The following is a 27,083-nucleotide window of genomic DNA, read 5'->3' as shown; positions in this document are numbered from 1 at the left end:
TTGTGCAAATAATTTCGTACGTGCTCCTTCACTCGCTACAAATTGTTCAAAGTAACTTTTCTTCAAACACAGTTTCTACCTTGGCGTGTCTTCTATCTTGTGTATGATCGTTGTACGTACATATGTTTGCCACGTAATGACAATCCTCTGTTCCCGTCTACTCTGTTTCATATGGAATTCGAGATTCGATACGTTATATACTTACGCTGTTTACGTCTAACGGTAAAGAGTGCATTAGTATCCCACATTTAACGGTACACGTAGCTCTGATTTCAATTTTTATTGGTCTAATGCGGGGACAGCGTGCTGTGTCCTAACGGGTTCGAGGATCATATGGTGACATTTAGCGATCGCGGTCCTCGGTATTATGGGTTGAAGAGTCAGGGAAGCTCACGCGAGTGCAAAGGGTTAAGCGATGTTGTTTGTTGATGCTCGCTATTAACGAAGACGACGCAAGAATGCGGCGAAATAATCGGCACCGCCACCGGCTGTAATCCCACGATTTCTCGAGGTTTACTGCCGCACACAGTAAACGGTACTCGCGAATGCTCCAAGCACAAATAGCTTGGAAATGGTCAACAAACGAGTAGGACACGCCTCAAACGCAGCTTTTTCTCATCTCTTTGCCGATATAAATATTATCAGCGGCTTCCGTCATCGCTTTATAACGTATTTATTTTTAATGCGCGAAATGTCGAATGAGGAAATTAATCTCGATTTATTCATTTAAAGCTTAAAATGCTCTATTGAGATATTTAAAGGAAAATCATATATATATATACGAATATCATATATATTTAATACTTAAGCCATTTGTTTTGCAAAAATATGAAGGTATGACACAAAAATACTTTTTGCTCTACATGCTTCATTTGAAACACGCCGATGCTTGTAATTTTCCCTAAGAGCATGTGATAGGGGTTTTTTTGATAAGCTTTTTATTCATAATGCGTCCGCATAATGTAACGATCACTTCCGTAAAATCAAGTTATCTAGCTAAATAGGTGCCAACATCTGCCTTTTTATGTGGTGGCTGCTTAGCTCGGCGTCGAATTATGCTCATTCGCGTGAAAAAAAGAGGAGGACAAAGAGGGAAAAAGGGAATATCAAGTCCCGACAAGAGAGGTTTTAGAAGTCGGCGAGAGTTCCGTCGAGATAAGTCTATCTGCTCGTGCAGTGCTCGCTCATATTATTTTCAAGATTATTATATTTCTCTGTATCGTCCCCGTTGCATATAGTCTTGAACCGTATCTCGCATTTAACGTTTAATGCTGCTTAGCCGGTGATGCCATTGAATACAACCGTCGCGTCGCATGCATAAAAGTTTTTTCAACAGTAATCCCGATTTGTGCGAGTTTAATTTCTTTATTTACTTAACGTTTTAATATTTCAGATTTTTTAAATAAAATATCATAAATGAAAAACGTTTTGCGTGACTGAATACAAATTGTTATTCTAAATAATGTTCAGGCATTTAATTAGAAAATCTTTGTCGGTTATATTAAAAATTTGATAGTTTTAATTTATCTTAATTGATATTAATTTTTTAAACCTCAAAATTCTAAGAACATTAGAATACTGCACCAACTTCTTTTACCTGCGAAACAGACATTACGGAAAATATATTATATATACATATTATGTTTCTCTTTGTTGCACTTGTTCCACTGATCTTTTGGTCGCCACATAAATAAATTCTTCCGCGTTAAATTCATCTATTCACGAATTAATGTAAAGTATACGCTCGTCCCTTTTCGGATACGTTGAACTTTTCCTTCTGATCCTGACAGAGCCGCGCCTCTCGAAAATTTCGCATTCTCAATAGAGCAATTACGCGGTGAGATATCTGGATTTGCCAGCTTCCTCAAGCTGGTTTTTCTTTGTGCCACGACGTGGCGCGTTAATCTCTTCTTGAAGGGCTGTTGCTGAATTGGATGATTCAGGTGGAGTTCGCCGGGGGTGCACGCGGCTCTCTCGCCCGGGGTTGAACAGAGAGCTGAGCAAAGGGACGGAAGAGAGCCACACTATCTCCTCTCTCGTGAAAAGGGGTTGGAAGCCCTTCGGGGTGTGTCGGGCAGGGAGGGCTCGATCCCCCGTTGCGCGTTAAGCCACGTTTTCAGGGAGAGACCGAGAGAGACGGCGTGCTCGCGCCTCGTGCCTCGTGTGCAGTTGACAATAAACGCGATGCTCGCCATCATTCGCAGCGGGAGCGAAAGGGTCCGCCGCGTTGCAAAGTTAACCGACTTGATCGCGGGACCCGAATACGTACTCGCCGGCAACAAGTAATATGCATGTGCAAATTCGCGCCCGGCGCGAAACTTCATTACGGCCGCGCAGCTGCGCGCACGAAAAATCCGTCATGTTCGCGCGGTCTATTTCGGATGTTCGGTCACGCGACAAGATTCGATTGGATGAAACTCGACAAGAAAATATGACGGGCGAGAGAGCCCATTGACTTTTATGCGATCGACTTTCGGAGCCGACGGAACGTGCACGTTCCATATTTAATTTAGCGTGTGACGTTCAATCGACGCCTTATCAGCTTTTCTGGCTTATGAAATAGGACGCGAACGCGCAGCAAATGTTCAATGTTCTCCAACGGTGATATCGATCTATTTATCGCCCAGTAATTGTGACGCGCCATCGCAACAGCGCCGCCGCGTGTTCGCGGCTCATTTGCCCGAACGTCACCCGAAAGATTATTCCGTTAGCTGCGCGATTCCACCGGCGGCCGTAATTGGCATAAACATATCGTGGGACTCGGCGGAAGTGCACCGGAAATAATGGTAGCCTGATAATCATCCTGAAACGCCGGGCCCGGCCGCGCCGCGCCGCGCCGGTCGGTCAGTCCGTAATTGAAAACCTGAGCGGCGTAACGAGAATACACTTTCCTGCACACAGTAGCAAGCGCAATTAGCAACTCCGCGGCTTCGAGCCGCTCCAATAAATCTTCCCCATCCCCCGTTTCTCCCCTCTCCTTCTGCGTGCCAGGTACGCGTGCAGAAAGCGAATTTTTAGTACACTCTCTAGGAAAATAAAGCGCACGACGGACACGCGTTATCCGCCGCACGCGATATCTGTATTTATAATACTTAGCCGCGAGGACGCGCAGGCAGTTCTAGAGCGTGCGCTTTTTTTGTGTGTCTTTTCCGTGCACATCTATCAAATGGGAGGCGATTTTTCTGTAATCGAAATTCAAGCTGTCTCTTTGTGCGATTAGGCGAGTTGCATTACATTAATTATGTTCAATCAAGGGGTAAACCGCTGAGAGCATTGTAGTGTACAGATTTGCGGCATTACTGGGCATTACTAGGCATTTTTGGGGCATTAGTTTGGGCATTATAAACTTGCTGGGGCATTGTAAACATAAAATAAGATAATAAGACAAAGTAATGCCGACTGGGCATTAGTAGACATTGGTGTATGTATGTACACCAATGCCCACTATTGCCCAGTGGGCAATACTTTATCTTATTTTATCTTTATAATGCCCCAGCAAGGCCTAATGCCCAAACTAATGCCTAAAAAATGCCCAGTAATGCCGCAAATGTGTACACCACAATGCCCCCAGCGGTTTCCCCCTCGGTTTGGGCATTAGGCCTTGCTGGGGTATTATAAACATGAAATAAGATAAAGTAATTCCGACTGGGCATTAGTAGGCATTGGTGTACATTATTTTATTCAGCGGTTTACTCCTCCTATTCAAGTATCGCAACACGTAAGATCCAAGGCGAAGACTTGCTTAAGTATTTGACAGATGATTTTGCCAATTATTAATAAACGAAAATTTAATGGTTAACTTATCACTTATAATAATGTTCTTGTTATGGCGAAGATTTCAAATTAATCGAGAGATCTCGGACAGATGTGAGTTGATGGATAGATTTGCGGTTGCACATCGCGATTCATGCTTCAAATTTCCAGCGTTGATGCGTGTTTATTAGGATATCTGTGAAAGCGAGTAATCATCCATTAGATTAGCAATAAAGCAATGTTAGGCCTGATGTAGCACGTAACAGCATTTCATGCCGGAAGCCTGTATCGTTGCAGGAAATTAATTTGAGTTTACTGGCACTTTTATATCGATGCCGGCTTGTAGACTGCTCGATTTTTCGTGTGGTCTAATTTAATTCGTCGTTTTTATTATAACCGAATTATTGAGCTTAAACCTTGATTCTAATGGAACACTGCATCAGAATGTTTGCGATTTGAATTTTTCATGAAAATAGTTAAATCCTCGCTTATAATATAATGTTAAGGAAAGAATTTTTAAGGGATAGCTGTACGGAATTTTCTCTTGAAATTTACTGAACAACGTGGCATTTTGAAGAACTTTGTGAGTTTTTTTGAAATTTTTTAAATGCCGTGTTGTTCCACGATTACGTGATTTTCAGGATTAGGAAAGCATTCTCTCCGTGTGGTAATATTGCAATCGAGGGATAAACCGCTGGTCTAAATCATGTACACTAATGCCTTCTAATGTCCAGTGGGTATTACTTTATCTTATCTTATTTTATCTTTATAGTGCCCAAAAAATGCCAAGTAATGCCCAGTAATGCCGCAAATCTGTATACCACAATGCCCTCAGCAGTTTACCCCTCGATTGCAATAAAGAATACAAAAATATATTTATAATTTTACAGCTTCGGTTATAATGTAGGAAATATCTGTGCTGACGCGATAACAGTTACGTAAAAATCGAGGTAAAAATAAATTTTGCGTCTAAATATTACAAATAAACAGTAGGAAGAATGTGAAAATACTATTTTCAGTGAAAGTAGCGGAATCTTCGGTACGTCGTACATTGCTTGCATAAAATTACGTAATGACAATTAATTTTTGCACTCTTACCTCTATCGTTTAATACTATATCCGACAAAGCCGTTTTCGGTCGTCTTGCAGAAGTGACTTTTAAACGAGCGGTGAAAATTTTTCGAGAAAGTGAAAATTACGCGGCAGTTGCCGGTCTTGCAATCGCTGCGATCGATGCGAGCAATAAAAAAAAAAAGAAAGTTGCGCTAATTACGAGCCAAATTGGAGTCGAGCGAGGAACTGTTAAACACGTACACGTGTGTAGCGGCAGCGTTTGGCTATCAATCAGTTGTCACCATCTCTCCTACGCTGACAACAGACTCATTACCGAATTAACAATATCGTTAGCCACGCTAGGGTTGCTTTCCGTTTTAAACGCTCGATTAGTTGCAGCTACACCGACGGCAACTTTATTATCTTGCGTCGAGTATATCTTTTTCGTATTAAAAACCAGAGTTGGGCGTTTACAAAAATAAAATATAATAATCGACATGTATGCATTGTAAACTATGTTGAACGTGTCATGTAAACAATGAGTAATCAATGGGACATTTCGTCAGAATATTTCATATTTCGTCAGAAATATCGGAAATTTCTGTTTTGTTTCCAATTTTATTTTCAATTACTATTATTTACTTTGTATGTGATTTCTGGCATGTCGCGAAAAATTAACAGATCAGATCGGCATAAATAACAGTATTTCAATATTAATATTATGCATCGTTTTTGTTAACGTACAGTAAATAAAAAATAAAGTAAAATGCCTCTAATTCAACCTAATCTGAAACTATTACATTTTTAGGACCGTTTGCGAAAATACAGTTCAAAAACTTTTAGTTTCAATTGGTCAATTTACATTTAATAAGACAAGTTCTGAAAATAGAAATTTTATAGAAGCATATGGCAGTGACAAATTGTATTCTGTGATTTGTTCAATTTCGATATAGTCTTCCGAGACCATTATTTATATTTCTTTTTTTTGTTATTTATTCTGACACTTGACGCACAATGTACAACTTAAGCGGAAAATAGCGAAAAATCGAAAATATCTCGTGCTCATCTTCTTTTCGTGTTTGCATTTCTGTGAGTTCTTCGCTCTAAGTATTTCGCAAAGAGATTTTGCTGCCTTTCACTTTGTATACGTAGCCTTTATGATTTTGCTCTTTGCGTTTGCTTGCAAATGAAAATCGTAAGGTGAACGGAGAAGTAACTGGAATTTTCAATCAGATCCCAGCGTCTTTTCTCATATCAGTAAGGTTTCGTAAATCATCGAGTCGTCATAAAAGTAAATATGTTTTTTATGAAGACAAACATAAATTTTTTTACTGTCGTTGGAAGAGAGAGAGAGAGAGAGATAGAGAGGGAGGGAGGGAGAGACTGCGTGTGTTTTTATAAAAATTTTTCTCTAGCAAGTACACCAAGTAAATATTTAATATTAGAAAACATGAACGTTATATCCCTTTAATTCGTATAAATCTGAAATTAAACAACAAATACGCCTCGTAAATCCCAGCAATCCACGTGGAAAACTGGCAGCGATAAAATTATAATAATATCGGAATTCGTAGAATTAACTCGTGGAATAAAAACCGAATTTCGCGGCGTGTTGCGGATATTCCCCGCGATATATCGTCCCTCGCTGCAACCACGTGATACCGTGAATTATTCCGCCTTTTGAACGCTTAGCATGTATGTTTTAAACTAAGTAATTCGGAGTTATTTCGGTCGAGTGGCTACTATGTTGCGCATAGCGTTGGCAACCGACCACGGGGATCCGAGCGTTATACCCGCTTGTGGGAGATAATTTTCTTATCGCTGTACGCTTGCTCTCTTTCGTCGTTGCATCGGCGGAAGTATTCGTGTTTATCATGTTCTACAATGTTAATCAATATTCTACCAAGGTGGATGCTGAAACATGTCGGATGAGAGGTTCCCTCTCGTACGAGAGATAGCGGAGAAAGATTAATACGCCGCGTGTATACGGTAAATGATTTTACTCTTTTTACAAAATTCGAAGCTAAAGTTTCCCACGTGAGCGTTACCTTTCGTCCCGGCTAAACTGTATAGAATTTGTTGGAGAGTTATTGTCTTTGACGAACAATTTTATAATCTCGTTACGTGATTTAAAGAAATTTCCCTTTGACTCGCGTTATGCTGCGGGATTTTTCCATCGGTAAACGCTCTACGAAACACATTTAGAAAACTCCATTTAAAAGTTTACACGAAATCCGAGTTTATAATCTCTTTGTTCGCTCTTAATTTTCGGAGCGAACCTTTCACCTCGTCCGCCTTTGTACGTCGGTACCGGTATTTAAGCGTGCGACTTAGCGGATAGTACCTATTGGCAGGCGTTCAAGTAAGGTCAAGAACTCGGGCGCGCGATAATTTTCTTGCGGGAAAGATATACGCGATACCGGCAAGAACCGGCTTCACAATGGGTCGAAGCTATCGGCGCGGCGCGCCGCCGCCGTGGATCCCGCGGCGCGGTGCGGTGCGGCCGATCGGCGCGCGTGCAATAATTTGCCCGGCAAACAATAGCGCCTCCGTGCCGCTCCGCGCGATCGATATTAAGTGCACGCCGGGGACACCACGTTGGCGGAAACGGCGCGCGCGAGTTATCGAGTTTTGATTAGCGTTTTCATCGCCGGCCGCCCCGGCACTCGCGACTACGTCGCAGCGCGTGCGACTGACGTGCGCGGAAATTGAAATAATAATGCAAAAAAATCGCGGAAGAAGAATAGCAACGTCGCGACCCGACGTTATTGCGATGCAAAACCGTCTCGCGGCTGCCGCGCCGCGGCTACGTCGGCCACGAGGAGCGAGAAGGAATTCCCTCGCCCTGAGCTCCGGCAACTTCGTATGCATGGCAGCCGACCGATATTTATGGCCCGCTTTTAAGGGAAAACGCGTGCGCGTCCGCGTTTTACGCTCTCCTTGCGATTCGAATAATCCGCGGTATATAACTCGTTTTTCGCCCAATTTGTCACAATTTTTGTTTTGCAACGCGGATAAATTGCGGCGCGTTCCATCGCGCCTTTTCATGCTGTTCACGGTGTCGTTGCGATGCTTTATTATGTGCAGACCAAGATTTCGGAGATGCAATTAAATCAGCAAAGTTTTATTGTTTATTGAAAGCGAGGGAGAAACCGCTGAGGGCATTGTCGTGTACAGATTTGCGGCGTTACTGAGCATTACTAGGCATTTTCTGGGCATTAGTGGGCATTGGTGGACATACAAGATTTTGGTCAGCGGTTTTCCCCTCGATTGAAAGCTTACTGAAACTTATTGGGCACTAAAGATCCAGCCTGGCGTTTCTATTAATTTATTTATGTATTGTATATGCATGTGAAAATGGTCGAGTTGACTTATTATTATTTACCGAAACTTAACTGTACGCTTTTTCAAAGATTTCGTCCTCCGCCATTCCACATCTGTGCTATTCGATATTTCGCGAGAGATCGTTGAAGGAAATCGACTTCGAGAATCTGTCGATTAAAGTTGATATCGTGCGTTTTGACGCATCCCACGGTTTTTATTTTCACCCAAAGGAAAACGCGTGTCTCGCGACGGTTAAGGTGGCGAGATAACGCAGGTTGTCGGCATAAGTGCAGGCACGAGATATACAATCGTCTCGCGACACAATGCAATTATCTGCGGGAAACGCATTCGCCTTCGCGCGATATCTTCGTCGCTTTATCGCGGCCCGTTCTTATCTCCCGTTCCTGTCCATTGAGTGTACGCCGCGCCGATAAACGCGCGCGATTCGGTGTTGCATAATTACGTTGCGAGGGGGATATAGTTGGCCGTTTACCGCCGGTACTCTCGCGGAAACGATTGTGGCATCGATGCGGCGCGGAGTCGCGCTCGCGTCACGCCGCCTGAGAACTAAAGGTTAAAGACATCGAGTAACGAGCGTAAGCGAGGATGCTATTGTTGTACCCGCTACGCTGTGACTGGTACACTTGTGAGCGGAAAAGTCAAAGCTCGATGGTCGATTCACGCGTGTGTCGTCAATGGACGACCTATGCCACGCCAGCGAACTTTGACTTATCGAGTTATATATTCTCGTATCTCCCGTTTTATTGCCGAGATACAACAAAGTGCTGCCCAATTTAGACTCAAATCGATATCTCTCACAGCAATTAGATAATAAATCATATTATTGTGATGAATATATTGCATTATACGTTATTGACATAATTGCTCCATTCAAAATTGTTGAGGACATCGTGATTTTTATAAATCACGAGTGTTTACAAAGTTACAAATCAATAATATGAATCTTAAAGCTGCATAATTTAAATTTTTGATTTACACATTTTTTTATAGGAAAAGTTAGCCTGTAGTCTAGATAAGATATAAGTAGATTTTATTTAGAAAATTATATTATTACGAAAAATATGATATACCTACTTTATTATAAAATAATCGCGCGATTTAAAATGTTGGGGATATCGTGATTTTTATAAATCATGGGTGTTTACAAAGTTACAAATAATATGAATCTTAAAGCTGCATAATTTAAAATTTTGATTTACACATTTTTTTTATAGGAAAAGTTAGCCTGTAGTCTAGATAAGATATAAGTAGATTTTATTTAGAAAATTATATTATTACGAAAAATATGATATACTTTATTATAAAATAATCGCGCGTGATTTAAAATGTTGAGGACATCGTGATTTTTATGAATCACGAGTGTTTACGGCGTTATGAATCAGTGATAATGATAAATCTCAAGGCTGCATAATTTCGATCTTACTCATTTTTCGCAAAAATAAACGAGCCTTTAGTCTAAATAGGGTATACTTATATAACTATACTTGTAAAATATACTTGTAGTCTAGATAAGATATACCTGTAATTATGCAAATTTCACTATCTGTTCATGTTTCCTCGAATACCAACAACTCTGTCGCTGACTAGCCACATTGCACTATCGATAATAATAAATGGGCGTTATTACACACAGTGTTACATTATTAAATTAAGTAATTTATGCGATATTTGGTTGTAGCTCGCGCAGGCAGTCTTCAGACTTTGTTTTAAGACGGAGAAATCGTCAACCAACATTTCTCCGCTAACCTCCGCTCAAGTAACACCCGTTAATTCTCCAGCGATTTATACATCATCGTAACCCCTCAATTTTCCATCGTTTAGAGACTATCGATGCCTCACATCTCATCGAGCCCTGTGCTTCTCCGTTTGTTCTCTCGGTATATGCGGCGCGGAGCGCGCGGAGTTGCGCGGGACACCCCCTGCGTATCCCATTGTTCCTTCAATCGAGGGTAGTGTTCTCGCGAAGAGGTAGGTGGGCACGAATTTCCACATGGCGCGCGCGAGTGGGTGGAATAATTTAGCGAACGAGACGAATGTCTCGAACGCGCGAGCCCGCCGGGCTCGAAATCGCCGGGTCGCGTCGCGCGCCAAGCCACCAAGGGGGATCGATATGGGTTTTTAAGGGACACGCGAAGTTCTATTTCCGAATCCGTGCCGCAACCGGCGTTTTTGCATTCTTGGAAGTGTGTCGAGGGGCGGAGAGGGAGGAGAGGAGGAAGGAGAGAGAGAGAAAGAGAGAGAGAGAAAGATTTCGCCGTGACTTCTGCAAATTTTTAAAATGATTTGAAATAAAATCGTCGGAGAGATATTTAAATATAACCTGGTATCGATTCCGTTATTCCAGGAGCAAATCGCGTCAGAGTGAAATCTTTATGTATTAGGTATTCGTCATTTTTTTTAAAAATTAAAACCAAGTGAATGTTATTCTTCATATATAAATATTTTATTTAATAAATACTTTCGAATGAAGTAATTGTGATGAAAGAATACTTGGAACTTAAGTAATAATATCTTTAGATTCTCAATACGTTTTCGGTTGAACGGAATGAATCATTTTAAGGTAGTTATTTCGTAAAATCACTTATGTGAAAGTTGTTTCAAATTTTTACAGTTTATTCTTTACATTAATACGTGCAAAATAAGACAAATTAAATTAAAATTGACCGTCTCAAAGTTCTAAAAAAACATTAAAGTTTGCTACGTTATACGAAATATTACGTGTAAAACATGTTAAAAATATTATTACACGTAAAATATTATTCACCCATGTTATTATGTGTTAAAATATTAATATTTGCGTTTGCAAACGTAAATGATGGCACATTTTATTATTTTTAAGCTTAACAATGAGTGGGATTCGTATGAGAAACAAATATGTTATAAAGTAAAATAGAACGAAGAACTGGAAAAAGAATAAAAATTATTGACCGTTCCGTTTCAACAATATAAATAGTTAAAACTGAAAAATGGGGAGGATTATGTAGTAGACATGAGTGCAGTGCATAAGAGATGTGGCGACAGCGCCTCAAACTATAATATAATCTTTCGAATCTATTTTATATTATGTATTAATCGTAAGTGCATTCTTTAGAACAATATTGCATCAAGATATATCATTGTAATAATTGAGTGCTGGTTCCTGTCTGGAGGAAACTTTTGAGCATTACTGTTGCGAAACAACTACCTTAAGCAAATCTAACGGGAGTTCAGAAAACGAAAGCAAGATGCACAATATTGATAACGACTAACTTCATTAAAATTAACTTGAAACACAAGAAACGGAAAATATTCGGTGTACACGTTCAATTAAACTTCATATACATGGTACTTTTAAGTAGGAGCTAAAGTAAATTTTTAGAATTAAAGATTCAAGGGAGGAGTAAAAAAAATATAATGTCGTCAAAGTAGGTTATTGCTTTGTCCAGGTCTATGTAGGTGTATAGATCAGTTAAGTCGATGTAAATTATCCTTAAAAATGTCAAAATAGTAGCAAAATTTCGACTCGGGATATTCGTTGGCAATATAAATCGTAGGATTAAACGTGATACATTGTCGTGATATTTACGGACGATTATTTTTCAACTCGAATCCGGGCCACGTGTTTCAAATTCGATGTGCGACTCGCAACGTGAAAGAGTTGAGAAATGTCTCTCCGCGAACAATCCTCTCGTCTCGTTACGGGGAAGGGCCCGTCTCTTGATTTTTGCCCGAGGAAATTGCGGATGGGTCTCCAATGGCGACACAAACCGGCGACTGCGGCTTCATTACTATTATTAAGGGGACGTCGTACAGGTATGGAAAGGAAAGGAAAGAATTAAAAAATGGCGAGTTATCATTTGCCGCATGCGAGCAAAATCGAATACCTTCTGTAGGAGGCAGGGATTATCATCGTTATTGTTGTTGCTTACCATAAAATGATACGATTGACAAGTAATAATTTAATAGAGCATCCTATATACGGCGTGCGATTTTGAGTACGACGTTCCCGCCGCTTCATTGTTGATTCACGCAGAGTGGAAGCACCTGCTCGAATTTCGAATCAGGCATGAATAATCTATTATCTATTCTCTGACAACGAGCGGGGCGCGGTTTCGCGGTACGCAATTCTTAATTCACGAACGAAGGCTATTTACGTTGATGCCCGCGTGAGCATTAAGCTGTAATTAACCGTGCGTTCGCGAGACGAAGACGCACGCGCGTGACCTCGAATATTTCGAAGCTGAGAAAGGACCCGATATCGAGCTGCCCTCTCCGTTTCTTCTCGGTTCTCCTCTCGAGGTCCCCTCGAACCCGAGTTGCTTCACTTCGCCGAGCGCGCGGGCTTACAGTCGGGGGGAATGAATTTATCGAGGGCGAAATCGAGCGCCGCGCGCGCGGCGAGGCTAAGAGTGCTCCCAGGGTGTAGAGATCGGATCGTCCCCGTCGGTGCGTCGAGGGCAGATCGAGAGCCCGATAATGGAAGTTCGCGATACGACCGATGCACTTGGCGCTCGGTACCCGCGAGATCCGTGCACGCGCGGAGATTGTAATCGAGCATTGTGTTATCGCCTCGCATTCCGACGGCGAGGTGCGCGATGGATAATTATTTCCAATTCGATCTCACCGAGCGAACAAACGCTCGGCTCTCGGCCCATTGTGACGGTGACTCTTGCTCTCTTTCGCGCACGATCGACTCGTATCGTCCCGCGCGCCGCAATTAGTCACCGTTCGTTGATCGTCGCGATAATGGCTTTGACCCGCGGACAAATATAGAAATTTTCCGGAGTGACGACTCAACCGTTCCAAGTGATAACTTGAGGTCTCTCGTGTGCTCTCTTTTTACGCGTTTCTGGTTTATCGAATCGGAATGTTTGTTGAAAAACGTGTTTTCCAAGTGCTCTGACGAAGTAGTCTTTTTGTACAGTATTTTTCGTGTTATTGATATCATATCATTGTTTTACACTTTAAAACGACTAAGCATATAACCGGTATTTTGAATAAAAACACTATTCTTTTTTTTGTAATTTTGAAAGACAGTTTTCTTCGAACAAACAACGATATGGAAATTAAATTAATTTTGTGGCGAAAAGGACACTTTTTCAAAAATGCGAGTACTTCTAAAAATTTTAAGTCAGATGAAAGTGAGAGGGCCGAGTTGTATTCTTAGTAGCTGAAGTAATTTACAAACCTTGTATTTGTTTAATCAGCTGAGTCTGAATATTTTAAAACGGGTTTATTTTGATTTTTCTAAATAAGTGGTATTTTTTAATGCTCTTTATTTTTGAAGTTTCATAAAGTTAGAAAACTCTCTCAAGCATAGAGTTGGACTGTTGTTATTTTGTGGACCGAACACAGAACGTGGAGAATCTGATATCTAATTGTAGTAAATTTAGTGTTGGCTTTCCAAATGCAAAGGTTAATAAATAAGATTAGATTCAATCAAAAGTAGATATGCTTTTTGAAACTGGACGTTCTGGGAAATTACACAGGCGAAAGAACCTATTTTTGGGGGAGAAAAAATTCTGTTTTTATCTAGCTTTACCCAAATTTTCTGGTTTTTTTACTACTCTTTTAATCTCTGGTATAGATATTGTAAACAGTCTTGCTTTTAAATAGTCATCCCCGTATTTCTGTTTAGGAAACCAGACGTCAAGATAGACAAAATTAATCCTCATATTTCTATTTGCCAGGAGAAAAGAGAGGAGGACAGAGGCGAAAAACTATTTTTCACATTAACAGATTATGAATGAGCTTAATAAAACTAATGTAGCTTAATAAAACAACTTTTGCTTTAAGGTGGCTCCTGCATGAAGGGGCGGTTGGGGGCTTTGATGGGGCCCCTTTGATTTTTATAAATTTATGTCTTTTTTCATAAATAAATGTCACTTAATGCTGTATCGATCAAATGCATTGATATGCTAGGTAACATGCACATTCAAAAAAATTATACGAAATTGTCAAGTCTCAAAGAGCTGCCAAATTTCCTCAAAACATTGTATCTTTTGACTTTACTAATAAGAATTTGCTTGCAGAGGTCGGTGACCTCATATACTTAATAGCACATTTGAATCCCCGTGACATTTATTATGTTCATCTCGGTTTTTGTTAAGATCTACCTTTTCTATAAAATAATATTAACCCTCAAAGTGCTTCCGCGAGCGATCGGCCCATAACCCCTATCCCAGTGAGCACCAATAGTTACATAATATCAATATTATAATTTCCCACTTAACAATGTAAATGTAATATAACATGGGCGTTATATTACATTTATTTTGTTGAGTAGGAAATTATAATATTGATGTTATGTAACTGTTACTTGGTGTTTATTGGAATGTTAAAAAATACAACTCTAACATTGTTTCATTATTCTATTTCACCGGCAACCGTGTCTGAAATTTCGCGTACTGGTAGATAAAATTTGCAACTACAACATACTTAAATTTCAACTTTTTCTACCTTTGGTCGGTTTACGCAGGAGTCACCTTAAATATAACGAATTCTCGATTTTGTTGGATTGCGGAAAACTGATTATCGTCGCCGTTCCTAAAGACGGTCTGATAATATAGATCGAAATATCTGATGCAAGCCTAGATTTCGAAATCGTACATTGGACTCCGCGTTCACGTTCCATTATTTGACTCGCGCGCGCTCCTCGTGGCATGATTTCAGAATCATTTTTGCCGCGAGCGTAACATACATAACACGACACCCACGCGTCAAACGGAATCACATGACTCGCGGAAATTAGATGCCGCGTTTCCGTTTCCGAGAATATCCCTCGCATTTGTCATATGCAACAACATGCACGCGTACCGCATACATCCGTTCGATTTTTCCATCGGAATGAACCCGCCTTTCACACGCCAGTCGCCAGCATTTTTATCCGATGATGACGTTCGAGCACCGTCGCCGTCGCCGTCGCCCTCCATCGATTTCGTCCTAGTGCGGAGATGACATTCCTAGTTAGGGGGTTGCTCGCGATAATAAAGCCCTCTCGCTTTCTCCACCGGACGGTCCACCGCTCGATTACGTCATTACAGTCGGGAAAGATATTCTTTCCAAGATCGGCCGAGTCGGCCGCGAAAAGAAAGTTGTAATTGTACGCCCAGCGGGATTCCATCTCCATGCCGCGCAGTTAACTCGGTTCACGCTCCGACGAGTCCGTCGATTGGCCTCATCGGTATGATGGCTAAGTGAATTCCATCTGTCGTCGGCGAACGCGAGGCAGGCGATGCAGCACCGGAACGTCCTCGCTATTTCGACGAGCCTTCGCCGTCGTTTTGACGTTTCTAGGTCAAACCGACTGCGCTTCTGGGTCGCCCAAGTTCCCGGATGCCTTTATCGCCGAAAGTCAAGCTCGAACGAACTTCGCCGCCGCTGCATTGTATCTCGCCAAGTTTTAACTAATATACAATACGCGATACCGGAGAATTAGCCGTCGCGCGCAAACGGACGAGGACGGAAAGAGTTACGGACGAGTACGAACGGGGGATAATTGTTTGCCGAATTCCTCGAGCGGTGATTCGCGTGTCCGAACTTCGTTTCGCGTTCCTCGGCAAGTAATTATTATCAGAATTGTATTTTTTTTTCAGTCTTTTAGCCAGAAAGCTCTCTAGAAATATTTTGTACGCGAAGAGAATTTTCTCTTAACATTTATCCTGAAAATCATGCAACCGTGGGACAACACGGCATTTCGAACAATTTTATCAGTCTTTTGAAATTTTACGATACATTTCACTAGCAAAATGTATGGCAAAATTTCAGAAAACTCTCATAAAGTTGTTAAAAATGTCATGTTGTCTCACGATTACATGATTTTCAGGGCAAATTTTAAGAGAAAATTCTTTCCGTGTATTTAAATAATACATGCACTTATTATAACTGTTTATTTTGTAATGTACACAGACAAAAAATAAGTGCCAGATCGATTCTTGTATACTCAAATTAGCACGTTCATTGTTTTGTATATACGCAAAAGCATTTAATAATCTTACACTCTTATTTCGATATTACAGTTGTCACTTCAAGAATGCATATAATTATTTTGACAATAAAATCATTCGATTTAAAAATACATTATTTTCTATCCAACATTGTTTCTTTTCCATTCAAGAAAATTATTCTTAAATAATAAGCTTATATTTTTCTTGATTGGATTATATAAAATTGCTTCGTTCAAGTAAGTTTTTTGCTTTAACGCAATATAGTCTCATTTCAAGATTTTCACGTTCAAACTAAACATGTTTTCGAAAGAAGAATATTCTTTTTTTTCTGTGTACGAAAAATATTTTTTAAATTAATATTTTTTATTATTAATATAAGATAGAAACGTGTGTTTCTTTATTGGCGGCAAATCAATTAGTAATCGTTGCCGATTGTTGAACCGCGAACTCACCGCGAGATGAGGAATATGGAGAGAGAAAGGATTCGGGTTCATTCTCAAAATGATAACTTTTGATCCGATAGGCGATTTGTATAAATGTTGCCCGTTAGAATTCTTTCGTGCAACATTATTCCCTATCGCAGTATTTTTCATCGAGTCGTCGCGCTTGTAATTTCGTTACATCGCGACACAAATAGCAATGGATTCCGTAGTGTCAAGATACAATGCGAATTATCCTTTTGTCCTTGGAGTTCCTTTGTCCCGATACTTCGGTACTCGCAATACTCGCATCCTGAGGACCGAACAGAATTCCTCGTCTCTCGGAATTATATGGCGAAACGGCAACAGGGAGTTGTTCTCAGGGCTGTAATACGAACGGACATCCTTTAAACGACTATTGTTACGCTGTGTGCGATGCACAAATGAAAGTGCGTTACTTCACTTATTTGATTCTGGAGTAAATTTTATAGAGAGGCCTATATCACCATCTAACGGTGAGACGTATCGAAATCTCATTCGCTTTAAACCCGCCCTTTAAAAAAAAGAAAGAAAAAAAAGAAACAGAAGGGATAGAGTTTCCCGCAATTTTGAAAATGAGAGTGGAAAATTGCTCGGTCGTTTAGTTTTACGGGATTTTATTGCGCGAAATTTTATCAGCAGGCACGAACTGACAGGCACTTTGAATATAGCGAACAGCCAGTTGCTAAAGAGCGTGTCATTAAACCGCGGGCTAATTAACTTAATTTTGTACCTAACTGCTGATACGCGTTTATCATCGATGGAAATATCGCGGTTCGCGGTTGAAAAAGAAGCGCCGGATACGCGCTTAACTGACGACGAGACGCCGTCGCGGTTAATAATCAGCGTGCGCCGATAAGGGGAGCCGGGCGTGATTAATACTGGGAACTCTTATCGCCAAGGTGCGGAGTATATACTTGCTTGCGGTAGTATTGCCGCTCGGTGCGTGCATAACGGTCACTCGCGGCGAATACGAATTATTTCTCGGATTTCTTCGTGTGGGAATGTCCAATCACGGCCGACACGTTTATTACAATCGCTCGATGCGCCGCGCCGCGCCGCGCCGCGCGGATCTGTTTTCCGAGGTGGATAGTGCAGATGCAGCAATAGTCTCGCTTACTTTGAAAGTGATATGTGTCTGGCTTTCAAGCGTTATGAATTTTAATGTGACGCGGATATAAACTCATGTGGTACATCGAGTTCGGCGAGATCTTCGGAACCGGATTTACAGTTTTAAAATAAACGACACATATGCTATCGATACGTTTTCCAGCGCCTATGCTTCCTTTTTGTGTTGTAGCAGTAATTATTTATGCCCGGTAACTCGATCGAAAAGATCTATTATGTATAAGACGCGGTGGGAATAATTAACGCGACATTAAACCACATCACGCCGTTACGTATGATTTATAATTTCGTGTGAATTACGAAATAATTTATGTGACAAAAATCGCTAATGACTAATCCGATATACATACGGAGTATATTTAGGTGAAGAGCGTATAACTCGTTTAGAGAGAGGTTTTCGCATGTTTTCAAAATGTCGATTAATAGCAGGCAATAATTTGACCTAATTCTGAAATAGTCTAGAAAAGGGCAAGTGCACAATTTGTAGTCTCGGCAAGGCAGAACTTTTATGAAGGGTGTAAATTTTTGTTTCTCCTCAAATTAGCAGCGAGATTAGGAAAACGTGACATTCTCTAACGATTACAAACGTTTGAGGCGACTGCGGGGAATAAGGTTCTTCAGCCTTGGAATTAAACTCTCCGATCCTCGATGTAGCATAGCGTTTCTGTATCGTACTTTCTAGGCGCTGTAAATCCCATTAATCGTATTGCGATGAATCCGATTATAATTTTTGGATGATGGAACGAGCTCGCTGAGATAACGCTTTATTTTCGCGAGCAACACGCGCGAGATAGCACCGGCTGTCTTTTTTTCCCCCCCTTTAATCTGGAACTGGTTTACAAGTAGAGCACCGGTTTTTAAGACCCTTCGGTGAGGCGGGACGGAGAGACGATTCGCATCTTTTCTCGTACGCGCGCCCCGTTATTATAGCAGCGGTGTCGATAGAGGTGCCCGTCTTCTTTATTTGTGACTACAGCCCTGGTTCTCCTTGCCGGCAGCCTTGCCCGAACCGGCCAACGACCGTATCTCTCTTACCTATCCTGCAGCAGCTCTCCCTCCCTCCTTCCCTCTCTCTCTCTCCCTCTGTGTGTGTGTGTGTCTCTGTCTTTTTCCGTCCCTGTCTCTCGTTAGCCACCTCTCGCCTTTTCTTTGTCTCTTTCTCGCTCTCTGTCCGTCTTTCGCACTCCTTTCTCTTTCGCTGAACAAGCTCCACTCTTCCAGGCCTCCCTTGATCCGACGTGTACAGGTAGCCTCATGCTAAACCTGCACGAACTTGTAACCGATCAGTCAGCGATTAAGATTCGAGGTGTCGCGCATTTGAAATGAGAAGAGATATTTCCGGCGATAAGGATAGGCCCGTGACATTTCACTCTACATTGATTGACGCGTCGTGAAACGCAGAGGAATTTCAGCGCGCTCGTAAAACCTACGTTGTTAACTTCGTGACGTGAGATTTTATTTTCGGTCTTTTGTCCGCGGGCGAATGAACCCCGCGTTACGTGCGTTAGATCTAGAGATCGGAGACGGCGTTTTCGGCAACACGAAATCGCCGTGACAGCAATGATAATCTTACGCGAGGTATCCGGGCTACTATTTCGGTCTCTCCGTATTATTCATGCGAAAGGTACGAAAACGTATGCGATATTATCAGGCGGAAGTTAGATAAGCGTTTACAAATATTACTCAACAACACCGAATGCAAATGAATAATAACAAAGTACGAACGTTTCTGGAAATCGACGTCGTGGACTCGATACCTGGGCGATAGCTTAGGCATTTTATCGTCGTGGATATTTTGCGGCCGACATTATTTTGAACCTCCTTGTAAGCAATTGCGCCGTTGGACTCGACTTGCTCGAAAGAATGAGTGGGCTAACTTTCATTCTGGCAGGCGTGGGTGGCGTGGGCCTATCCCGTCTTATCAACCGCGGCGGACGAGGCGGATGTCGCGATAATACGACTCTTGGCATGCTTTCATCATCGTAATGAGCCCTGTACCGAATATTTCGTTTAACGAGGGACCGTGAAGCTACGTGTCATCTCAGTGGTTCTTGTCTCGGAACAGTACAATCGTCACAAATTGGTGCTTTACTAAAGAAAATTTTACGTTTAACAAACGTTTGTAAATCTAGTTAAATGTACAATATTTGAGAACCGCTACTTTGCACAATGTTGAGTGAAACATAGATCGGAAGTGGATTTGAAAGAAACCTATAAATCTAAACTGACTTTTTTCTTAAAATTTATCCTGAAAATTATGTAATCGTGGGACAACATGCACCTCGAAGAATTTTATCAGAGGCTTTTGAAACTTTACCATACATTTTACTAGTGGAACATGTGGTAAAATTACAAAAACTCACGTAAAGCTGTTGAAAATGCCACGTTGTCCCACGATTACATGATTTTCAGAGTGAATTTAAGAGACAATTGTCTCCGTGCAGTTTCTCGGGTTTCTTTGTCAGTGAAATTTGCAATTTTCAACAGAGTTTCCGAGGGTTAAACCGCTGATCAAAATCATGTACACCAATGCCTATTAATGCCCAGTGGGCACTACTCTATCTTATTATATTATTATATTATTTTATCTTATTTATCTTATTTTATCTTTATTTGTCCCAGCAAGGTCTGATGCCCAAAAATGCCTACACTGATAGGAAAATATGTAAAAATAATTAACTAATTTGCTATTCATTAACTGGATATTTTTACAGAATAATAGTTAAAAGCTGATATTTTATAGTAATTTTTTTAAAATAGTTGGCATCACCGTGTCTATATAGTGGCTATTACTAATATTATAGTAATAATTGCTATAAAAATGATATTCCTGACTATAATTATTTTACTATGCAATTATAGTTTCAAATACTACATTTTTTTTCTATTGGTGTATTAATGCCCAATAATGCCGCACATCTGTACACCACAATGCCCTCAGCTGTTTACCCCTCGACAGTTCCTTAAGTTTCAATTTTTCAGACAATGGAACGTTATCTTGCTCATCAAGAACACGAGCTATTGTTCCAGTCCAATAACTTTCACATTTGTCGTCCTTATTGTTTTTTACTATCCAACATTCCGACTGGAAATATCGCAAACCCGAAGCTCAGGCGATTAGCTGAATATCACTATTCTGCTGCATCGATGCAAATACGCGTAACAGTACTCACTGGCTCGGATTTCGAGCCGCTGCGCGAACCACCTCGCGACAGACGCTCGGTCCCGGCGGGCGGAAGAAGAGCTTGACGAAAAACGATATTCCTTCGCTTCATGCGCGAGCGAGCGACTCGCGGAATTGCCCGATGTCCACATTACGCCGGTACACTTCTCGCCCGTTGACGAGGAAGCTATCGTATTTCGTCGTCCGTATCGCGTAACACCTGGACACCATTAATGCAGCGTTACACATTACGGAACGGATAAGGTGTACTTGTGCAGCCGCGTGCAGTGAGACCTAAGTGGTCGACTACGATCGATCGCGCGTTTTCGAAATATCCGCATTGTAGTATCTGAGGAGCAGGCGTGCTCGCGAATCTCGGATGGACCTCGCGCGAAAGTAGGTTGAGGCCGAGCTCGGTTGTCAAGAGATCTCGAAAATATTTATCGATGATGGAAATCTATCAATTATTTCGCTGTTACGAAGCTTTCACTAGCAATTAGCTGTTGAGTGGATTTTGACATCCATTGATCTGTTCATTAGTACGAATTGAAAAAGGTTCGGAAACTCCTCTCTTTTCCTCGTTTCTCTTTACAAGTTTTAAAAACAAACAAATTTTATTTTGTTTTAATTGCGTACATACATAAAGAAAGGTCCTTTATTATAAGATAGAATTTTATATAGTAGGTTTTCAACGTCCGGACTCAATCACCAATCTTTTTTTGCAACGATACGCGATCTAACAATCAATGTTCCACAAGCAGATTTCACTCCAGGGGCAATAAATTCATGGCGAAACCTATTAATTTAGCAGAAATTTCGGCTCTTTCATATTAGGAGTCTCTCACAATAGGAGACTTTTCTCTATTAATTGTAATGGTAATAGCATAATAAAGGTGATAAGAATGAAATGACTTTAACCTAAGCGTGCAGTCTTGAAGGATTTCAATATAAAAAAATAATTTATATCTTTTACATGGAAAACTACAATATTTTCTTTGTCTAAACAGATTTTCGGGTTCGCGCGGAATGTAATATCTTATCTTGGACATAATATTATTTTAAGACTCCGCGCGACGACTGGGGGATCCAAACAAATGTAAAGCCTGCTATTTTATGAAGCATCAGCGGAAAAGATACCGTGAAAAGTTGCGTTTTAGCGGTCGTTTTTATTTCTCTTGATACATAAAAATAAATGTAACTTAAGCCAACGGCACGCGATACAATTTTTCTCACTGGATTGCTCTCACGAGAACCAATAAGGATGCAGTGTTTTAGATCAGGCGACTTAAAACTAAATTCTGATTGGCTCACGCAAGTAATCCAGTAGGAAAAATAGTATCGTGTGCCGTTGGCTTTAGTCCATACGTGATATTTAAGGTGGCTCCTGCACAAAGGAGCGGATAGCATGGGTGCTTTGGTGGGGCCTCTTTTATTTTTATAAATCCACGTGACTTGCTTCATGAAACAAATATCACTTAGCGCATTAGTGACTGCGTGCATTCATATACCAGGTTATATATGCACGTTTAAAAATATGTGACGTCAAATCTAAAAGAGCTGTTAGATTTCCTCAAAACATTCTGTTTTTTTACTCTACTAATAAGTACTTGCTTGTCGGTGACCTCATATATTTAATAGCGCATTTGAATCCTTATGACAATTATTACGTTTATCTCGTTTTTTGATCTACCTTTCGTGTGAAATAATATTAACCCTCCAAGAACCTCTGCGAGTGATCTGCCCATAACTGCTACGTTAAAAGGTACAACTTTAACATTTTTTTCTTGCTTTTATTTCATCGGCGTGATTCTGCACTTTCGGCACCTTTTGCTCCTAGAACTGTCAATTCGTGAAAACATTTGTGTAATATAGAAATTATGTGGCTTTCGTGTACGAACCGACAGTGTTCCACTATTCATATTAAATGAACGAACAGCATAGTATCATTGAAATTGAGTTTGGGAGCTTAACAAGGAGTCTATTCACTCGAATAAGTTATAGGTTAGGACGGTTAGGTACACCTATAACTTATTCGAGCGAATAGATTTTTTGCTGGGCTCCTAAACTTTATCTCAATGATACCACGCTGTTCTCTGATTTAGTCCGAATAGTGGGACACTGTCGGCTCGTACACAAAAGCAACATGATTTGTATACTTCACAAATTGACAGTTCTAGGAGCAAAAGGTGCCAAAAGTGCAGAATTACCCCAGCATCCCCTCACTCGTCGCAAAGCGGCGCGACGGAAAAATTAGCCGATGTTGCCTCGCGATTTATTTGTTTGTCTGGCGGGAAAAGAGCGAGCGCGCGCGCGCGCGCGCCACGCGCAATAAACCAGGCAGCTTCTTAGCCCCGCGCGGTCGTGATTACGCCGTTTCAATTGGCGCGTGTTATTTCAATCCGCGCGAGGACGCGTGCAAGGAGGATCGCAAGGTAGCGTCGGAGCGGCGGCGCACCGACTATAGACGGAATTCCATTGAAGTCGAAGCTTTCCCCCGCGCGGCGGGCGCGATAAAAATGCGTGAGAACGCGTCGTCTCGTCGCGCTGCCGAGCAGGAAGACTCGGCGGTTGGCGGCGGCGGCGGCGGCGGCTCGACTCCCCGGAGAAACTCGGACGGCGTCGTTTCGCAACAGCGACACGTCCTCGCTCGCAGGAAGGTCGTCTCGCTCGGAGCGAGGAGGCCGTCTTCGCCTCGTCATCGATTGTAACGCCGTTCGCTCGGCTCGCACGCGCGCGCGTCGAAGAAGACGCTTAGGACGCGGCGGGTTTTTTTTCGTTTTCTCGCTCGTGAAAAAGGGCGTTAAACGTTTCGGGGAGGAAAAGGGCATTGCGCGGGCCACCCCTCGGCCACGATCGCGCCCCCCGTTTCTCCGCCGCGACCTACGGCGCGAATCTCTCACGGTCGGAAACGAGAGCAAAAAGATAACGAGTGTAGCCTTCGTGGCAGACGTAGCGTAGAGCGCGTTGCCGCGACTCGCCGCGGTCACGCGACACCCCTCGAAGAGGCACGAAGGCAACGCGAAACGCGCCGGTGCGGTCGGGGACTCGGGGACCGACTCCGGCGCCCGAGTCGGCCGAGAGAAACGGAGCCGCGCCTGCTCGTGCGGGTCCGCGCGCGCTCGGTCGAGTCCGCGCGCGCTCGGCCGTCCCCGGCGGCGAGCTCGCTCCGCCGCCGCCGCCGCCGCTGCCGCCGCCGCCGCCGTAGCTGTGATTCACAGTCCGGGTCAGTTCGTCGAACGATCGTCGCTCCGTGCGGGAGGACGCGTGCGCGAGTGCCGCTGTGTGATCACGTGAGAGCAGTGCGGAGCAGTTCGATACGTCCGTTCGGTGGTGACTAACCCGCGTTCCGCGTCTCCCGTGCCGTCGCGTCGCGCGTCCGCGCTCCCGTGAAACAAGTGAATAAGTGCGAGATATATATATAATAATAACCCACCGGCGGGGCGGATATCGGGGCTCAGTGGCGCACCGAGGGATAATGTGCAGGCGTGTCGGCGTGCGGGCCGCCGTCGAAGCTGCACGGAGAGACACGAGAACCGCCGACAGGCGCCAACACGCGTGACAGGTAAAGACTTAACCTCCACCATCATGGGTGCCGCTTGCCGACCGCTCCGAAAATTCGGAGCTCGTCGAGCGATCTCCGTGACGCCGCGGACGAGCGAGCGAGCTCTTTATCTCTCTCTCTCGCTCTCGCGTAGGCGTGGTTTTTGTGAGACTCGTTGTCCCTCTGTGCTCCGAGCACGCTACGATCGAGGGCGCTCCTCCGTGTTGAGCGAGTCATGGGGAAATGTGGAAGACTCCGTAGGGGGATTTCGTGACGTATCGGGTCTTTAAGCTGTAGGTTAGTCAAGCTCGCGCTTCGTGTCCGTTTCACCGGACACCCCGGTGAGAGGCGACTCGTCTCTGTTTTGAACACAACTTTGCGATCCCCCCCCCTCGCTCCTCCCGCTTCCGAGAAACCCAGGCGCTTTATTTCTGCCCTTATTCCTCGGGTGTCGGTTTCACGGATAAAGAGTGTTACGAGTCGATTATGGGGCATAAAAGGCCGTTGCGTCTCGCATTCGTCCGTTTAGCTCTCCGATCCGAGGCGCGCTGGATGCTGCGCGACCGCGTCGGAAAGAAAGCGAGGCGGCCCGGTCGAGCTGCGCTCGAAGAACGTCGTTCTGGAGCAGCGGTTCTTAACCTCGCTCGACCCCCGCCGCGGCTCGAATCGCCACTGGACTCCGTCCGTTTTGCCGGGCGTCGCGAAAATTCGGTCCCGCCGTCGATTCTACGCGCGCACCGGACGGCGTCCGCGTAACTTTCGCGCTCGCAACGGACCTCGAGTCCGACCGCTCGCAGAGACGCCGGTAACGGACGTCGTCACTTTTTTTTTTCCAGAGTCTTCGAATTCGGCAAAAAGTGCGAGAGAAGCTTGAATTTGCCCTTGATCTCTCGTAGCGGCGAAGGTTCCCCCAATTGTGTAACACTCGGCAGTGTCGCGAATGTGGATTTTGAGAACCGCTGCTCCGGCTACACCATTGAGAATTCTAAATTGAAGAGGGGGGGGGGAGGGGGAAGAAGGGTACGATGAAATTTTAAGCGTGACGCGAAGCCGTCTAACTGGTCGAAAGAAAGCAAGCGATTAAGGGGGGGAAAAGTGTCCGGTGCGAGAAGCTAATTTTCCAATTTTCGTTAACGTCAGCCTTTCCCTCCCGTCGCATTTCGCCGATTAAAAACAGCAGGTACGCCGGGACGCTCCGGTCACCCAATAAAACGCGAACTGATAACGGAACTCGCCAGCGATTTTTTTTTCCGCGGCGTATGTTATTACACGTTACGCCGCCGACGGAAAGTGACTTAACAAGATTCATTGTGCTCTAGAAAGTACGTTTTGGCGCGCAGTGAAAGAAAATAATGGCGGACATTTGTCGCGGTATTGTGGACACGGGGTAAAATAAAATATCGCTCTCGAGCGCGATACTGTCTTATCTTTTATATATATGTTTTTTTTATAAGCACGTCAATGTTTTATTTTTCGCGTAACGTCCCGCAATTATCTCCCACCTTTGTTTCCGCGAACGTTTAGCTCGCGAAGTCAATCCCCTTGACGCGACAATTTCTTCGTTTCTACACGGAGAGAATTTTCTCGTGACATTCGTCCGGAAAATCTTGCAGTCGCGGGACAGCGCGGCATTTCGAGGAATTTCACGAGAGTTTCGTGAAATGTCACCACACATTTATAGACGTTTCACTAGCGAAATTTCGAAAAAGTACGTTACGTGAAAATTCTCTTTTTTCGTATTATATACTTTTCCGTGTTTTAAAACATTTGCGTCGAGCGGAGGACAATGCTTTCTGGACTCGACCTCCCGGATTTTCGAACCTGAAACTATTCAATTTCATATAATACCCTTTTCACGTGTGTTTACTTACACGTAATGTATCCGTACCGTATTTATATAATTAAAATTTCGACGGTACATCATCGTTCGGGACGGTCGTCAATTTTTTCAAGCCCATACTCTAGTGCCTCTCGACGTCTATAGTTGTACAACAAACGGCCGTAACTTTGGCAGATACATATGGCTGTGATGTGATTATTATACGGTATACATAATATACGCATATGTTTGTTTCGCGCAAAGAGAGTATTCGAAATCCACTTCTCCTATATTCCTTCCGTGTGGAGCCGCGTAATATGTTCCCTGTCATCCTTTTGCATTCGTTATCGCGGACACGGCTCTTGATCTTGGGTATTTATGATATTTCGCGGCCGATGTGATATATTTTATTTGCGTCACGCGAGCGTGAATGATATAAAATATATGATAATAAAATTAATGGTATAATACGCGTTGCCGTAGTTAAGATAAACGCATTGAAATTATTAAGGCAACGTATCGGCGCATTTTTCAGCCGTTTGTCAATTGTACAAAGGTGCAAAATTGCATTTTCGTGCATCGATCGGCGCGATTGGAGTTCGTAATAAAATAATATATTCAACGCGGTACGTGGCCGGGTGTTGCATACGCAACGGGATTTCCCCGGAATCGCAATTTTCGCGCGGGAAAGGAAATTTCCACGAGACTTAAATATTTTAATATTGTTTCGGAGAAGGGCGCGTGGCGAAATCGAGAATTTTTCCGAGCGCGAATGTAACGACCGTGGGTGTCGACAATCTTAATTTTTTCTCATAAATCGATTGACAGCCGCGCGAGAATGAGAAATTGGTGTGTAACTAATGAGATATGCATTGCCACGTGTTCAGGAATTGCGCCA

The sequence above is a fragment of the Vollenhovia emeryi genome, unplaced genomic scaffold (genome assembly GCF_000949405.1).
Source record: "Vollenhovia emeryi isolate VEMERY1.0 unplaced genomic scaffold, V.emery_V1.0 DF939162.1, whole genome shotgun sequence".
Taxonomy (NCBI): Eukaryota; Metazoa; Arthropoda; class Insecta; order Hymenoptera; family Formicidae; genus Vollenhovia; species Vollenhovia emeryi.
Note: the sequence above shows the minus strand (reverse complement) of the source record.